This window comes from Pristiophorus japonicus, chromosome 23, assembly GCF_044704955.1.
Source record: "Pristiophorus japonicus isolate sPriJap1 chromosome 23, sPriJap1.hap1, whole genome shotgun sequence".
Taxonomy (NCBI): domain Eukaryota; kingdom Metazoa; phylum Chordata; class Chondrichthyes; family Pristiophoridae; genus Pristiophorus; species Pristiophorus japonicus.
In genome coordinates, this window is record NC_091999.1 from 9,713,704 (window position 1) to 9,719,163 (window position 5,460).

Here is a 5,460-nt window from a genome sequence, read left to right on the forward strand (position 1 = left end):
GTAGAGAAGGTTCAGAGGAGATTTAATAAATGCGTTACAAATTATGCTGGGTTCGATAGAGTAGATAAGGACAAACTGATTCCACCGACCGAAGGGTCTTTAACCAGAGGACACACAGATTTAAGTTAATTGGCAATTGAACCAGAGTGGAGATGAGGAAAATATACTTTACTCAGCGAGTTGCTGTGATCTGAAATGCACGACAAAAAAGGGCGGTGGAAGCCGATTCTCTAGTAACGTTAAAAAGGGAATTAGATATATAGTTGAAAAGAAATATTTTGCAAGGCTATGGTGAGTGAGACTATTTGTATAGCTCTTTCAAAGAGACGGCGCAGCACGAATGGCCTCCTACTGTGCTGTATGATTACACGTTGTCGGAACATTTGTTTCAACAACCTATGTTCTCTGAATCTTTTACGCGATGTGGTTAAAGTTGATTGGAACCACGCGTCATTAAAGTTACCAAATTTATTGATAATTAATGGCATTACATTCAAACGAGCAAGGAGAAAACCACTGACAGATATATTTACTCAAAACAAATGTGATTAACTTACTAATTAATTTAAAATACACATAAACATTCTATCTCTGGAATAACATGAATGCATTGAATATATCCTAGATTTTCTCAGCTAAGGTTATGGCAAAGATGGATCGGCCGCCCGTTCTTCCATTGTCTGCAGTGGAACTGAATATCAAGCGCTGCGTATATCAGCCCCGTTATTGCAGCCACCAGCCGAGACAGATTTCGAGCCGCTCGAGTTCGATCTTTCTTTTATTTATTCGTTCATGGAATGTGGGCGTTGCTGGCAAGGCCGGTATTTATTGCCCCTCCCAAATTGTCCTTCTTGAACCGCTGCAGTCCGTGTGGTGAAGGTACTCCCAGTGCTCAATTTGCTGTAGAGGTTTGATACAACTCACTGGCTTGCTAGGCCATTTCGGGGGGCAGCTAAGAGTCAACCACATTGCTGTGGGTCTGGAGTCACATGTAGGCCAGACCAGGTAATGGCGGCAGATTTCCTTCCCTAAAAGACGTTAGAGAACCAGATGGGTTTTTCCGTCAACCCGGTAGTTTCATGGTCACCATTACTGATACTAGCTTTTTAATTCCAGATTCATTTACATAACTGATTTTAAATTCCCCTATGTGCCATGGTGGGATTGTGAACTAATTCTGAATCATTAGTCCAGGACACTGGATAACTAGCCCAGTAACATAATCACTATGCTTCCCGGCACAACAGTTACAAAGTGTTATGCTAAAGCTGTGTACGGCTTTCGTTGTGTCGCTGCTAACCATTAAGGCTTAGAAATACAGCAACCCAGCGTCCAGGCGATGCCACGGCGGGAAGAAATCAGCTTGCGGCTATCACATTGATCGCCTGATATATGCCCTGATCCATCTCCACTTCCATTGACTTCATAGACCTAATGCAAGGCGATGGGAGCAAATCTCCCGCCCGCAACATCCCCCTTCACCAAATGGTAATAATAGAACCGCATCAAAACCCGGATGGGAAAATAGCTCAGGGATGTTTTAAAACTAGGCTTCCTGTTCTCCATTCAGATTTAACCCTTGACTGAAATGGTTTGATTCAAATCCTATCTGATGTCTGCCAAAGGACTGCATCCGGAGCTCTTAAATGATATAAAATACAATTAAAAAAAACATTCGAAATAAATTTCAGGAAAGGGAACATTTACAGGGCTATGGGCAAAGAGCAGGGGGAGTGGAAGTATTTGTGTAGCCCATTCAAAGAGCCGACACAGGCACAATGGACCAAATGGCCTCATCTATGATTCTAAGAAAGATATTTAAAATTCGAAATATATATGTTTTTGAATCTACAATGCGATTTAAAAAAATTTCCTTTTGACTAATTGAAGCATTAAAACATAATTATGCTCTCTACATAATTAAATCTATGATGCTCATGGGTGTAACTGATGTGTTGACCTAATAGATGCACTGACACTCCTACAAAACTATGGTTATAACATCAATATATCATAGAAACTGGACAAAAGTTATCTAAAGAAAAATGTTTAACAGCAGCGAGAATAGCACATTAGCCATTTAAAATCTGCTATATTGAATTAAGCGGAGCTGATTCTTTTGATCTCGAAGTCTGTGGCACTGAATTCCCAGTGGGTTTGTGTTGCCATTTCATCGGAGAGAATTCCTGTTTGATTAAAAACACCAGTATTAATAGCTGGAGTACAATTAGTGACATCGAACAGCACACGAGTGAAGCGAAAATGTAATCCTCATTCAATCTTTAGTGATGAATTGTGATAGCATAGTGGTTATGTTACAGGCCTAATAATCCAGTGGCTGGACTAATAATCTGGGGACGCAGGTTCAAATCCCACCGTCACGGCTGGGGCAATTAAAATTCAGTCAATTAAATAAATCTGGAATCAAGAAAGCTAATATCAGTAATGGTTACCATGAAACCATTGGATTGTCAGAAAAATCCAACTGGTTCACTAATATCCTTTCGGGAAGAAAATCTGTTGTCCTTACCCGGTCTGGCCTATATGTGACTCCAGACCTGGTTGTCTCTTTACTGCCCTCCAAAGTGGCCCAGCAAGCCACTCAGTTGTACCAAACCGCTACAACAAAGTCAGGACTGTGGGAGCACCTTCACCACGTGGACTACAGATGTACAAGAAGGCAGCTCACCACCACCTTCTCAAGGGCAATTCGGGATGGGCACTAAATGCCAGACTTGCCAGCGACGTGCACATCCCAGAAACGAATAAAAAAATGCATTTCTGCCTTTAAATCGCCAGCTTAAAAAAATGTGCTGTGCAAATTCTCAAACACTTAAAGTGCCTGCCACAATACGGAACCTTTTGAAGCGGCTAGGCCACTCACACCCTCGAGCCATCTCCACCATTCAACGAGATCATGGCGGATGCGTATCTCAACTGTCTTTTCCCGACTTAGTTCCGTATCCCTCGGCATCGCTACCTGCCATATATGTAACTACCGTAGTATTACAAGCTCCAATTGTCCCCCTCAGGCACCCACAGCTGTGTGCAGGGCAGGGGAGACTTCCATATTTCTAATACCATTTGTATGAAGATAGGCTTCCTGATTTACATAAGAACATATGTCAGTCCCGGGATGGCTGGATTGACATATCAAGAAAGTTTGGATTAACTGGGCTTATATTCACTGGAGTTTAGAAGAATGAGAGGGGATCTCATAGAAACGTTTAAAATTCTGACGGGTTTAGACAGGTTAGATGCAGGAACATTGTTCCCAATGTTGGGGAAGTCCAGAACCAGGAGTCACAGTCTAAGGATAAGCGGTAAGCCATTTAGGACGGAGATGAGGAGAAACTTCTTCACCCAGAGAGTGGTGAACCTGTGGAATTCTCTACCACAGAAAGTTGTTGAGGCCAATTCACTAAATATATTCAAAAACGAGTTAGATGTAGTCCTTACTACTAGGGGAATCAAGGGGTATGGAGAGAAAGCAGGAATGGGATACTGAAGTTGCATGTTCAGCCATGAACTCATTGAATGGCGGTGCAGGCTCGAAGGGCTGAATGGCCTACTCCTGCACCTATTTTCTATGTTTCTACGTGTAAATAGGAGCAGGAGTAGGCCATATGGCCCCTCGAGCCTGCTCCAGCATTCAATAAGATCATGGCTGATCCGATCATGGACTCAGCTCCACTTCCCCGCCCGCTCCCCATCACCCCTTATTCCCTTATCGTTTAAGAAATTGTTTATTTCTGTCTTAAGTTTGTTCAATATCCCAGCTTCCACAGCTCACTGAGGCAGCGAATTCCACAGATTTACAACATTCTGAGAGAAGAAATTTCTCCTCATCTCTGTTTTAAATGGGCGGCCCCTTATTCTAAGAGCACGCGTTCTAATTCTAGTCTCCCCCATCAGTGGGAACATCCTCTCTGCATCCACCTTGTCAAGCCCCCTCATAATCTTATGCGTTTCGATAAGATCACCTCTCATTCTTCTGAATTCCAATGAGTAGAGGCCCAACCTACTCAACCTCCTTTGCCTTCCTGATCACTTGCTGTATCTGCATACTATCCTTTTGTGTTTCATAGACAAGTACCTACAGGCCCCGCTGTACTGCAGCACTTTGCAATCTATCTCCATTTAAATAATAACTTGTTCTTTGATTTTTTTCTGCATGATCTCATTTCCCTTCCAAATAGCTCAAGAGTAATTTTAAGAATATATCTTGATTCCCTATATCTACTAAATCGAATGCTTTTGATATTTTAAAGCCCGAGATCAGAACGCCTCTGAATCTGCTATACTTAAGGGAATAAAATACGCGCTTAGGTAATCTGTCCTCATAACCTGTCCTCGGATATGGGAAAAGCATGGAAATGAACAGAGTGAAGTAAGTTAATGTATTTCTGAGATGCACATGGTGGGGTAATAATAATAACTTTTATTTATATAGCGCCTTTAACGTAGTAAAACGTCCCAAGGCGTTTCGCAACAGTCTTACAGACAAACAGATACATGTGACACCGAGCCACAGCAGAAATTAAGGCAGATGCTCAAAACCGTGTTTAAAGAGGTAGGTTTAAGGACCATCTTAAAGGAGGAAAGAGAGGGAGAGAGGCGGAGAGGTTTAGGGAGGGAATTTCAGAGCTTGGGGCCCAGGCAGCTCAAGGTAAGGCCACCAATGGTTGAACAGTTATAATGAGTGATGTTCAAGAAGCCAGAATTTGAGGAGCGAAGACATCTTGTGGGGATGCGAGACTGAAAAAGATTACAGAGATAGGGAGGGGCGAGCCCATGGAAGGATTTGTAAACAAGGATGAGAATTTTGAAATCGAGGCTTTGTTGAACTGGGAGCCAATGTAGGTCTGAAAGCACAGAGGTGATGGGTGATCTTGACTGGGTGCTGGTTAATACATGGGCTGCTGAGTTTTGGATGACTACAAGTTTACACAGTATGGAATGTGGGAGGCTGGCCCCGAGTGAGGTGGAGTAGTCAAGTCTAAAGGTAGCAAAGGCATGGATGAGATTTTCAGCAGCAGAAGAACTGAGGCAGGGGCAGCGGCGGGCAATGTTACGTAGGTGGAAAAAGGCGGTCTTGGTTATGCCTGGATATGTGGCTGGAAACTCATTTCCACGTCAAATATGACACCTAGGCTACGAACAGTCTTGTTCAACCTCAGATTGATGCTCGGGAGAAGGATGGAGTCAGTGGTTAGGGAACACAGTTTGTGGCGGGGACCAAAGATAATGGTGTCAGTCTTCCCAATATTTAATTGGGGAAAATGTCTGCTCATCCAGCATTGGATGTCGGATAACCAATCTGACAAATTGGGATGTGCGTACGTTCTGTGCTTGAATCCCTTGGATAGAAGCATGAAGACCACACAATCTTGGGAGTGGGGACATGAAGGGTAAGAATGGAACACATTGCATGAGGAGCGTCACCGTTTAGAAGAGCAG

At 43.1% G+C, this 5,460-nt stretch overlaps 1 protein-coding gene across 1 annotated transcript in view; it reads right to left on the minus strand.

Annotated features, from left to right (window-relative positions):
* Positions 1–490: 490 nt before the first annotated feature.
* Positions 491–5,460, minus strand: part of LOC139235620 (T cell receptor alpha chain MC.7.G5-like) — a 77,572-nt gene continuing 72,602 nt past the window's right edge. Inside the window, exon 8 of the mRNA XM_070866663.1 lies at positions 491–2,186. The gene's annotated coding sequence lies outside the window, so the exon portion shown is untranslated. The remainder of the gene's footprint in view (positions 2,187–5,460) is intronic.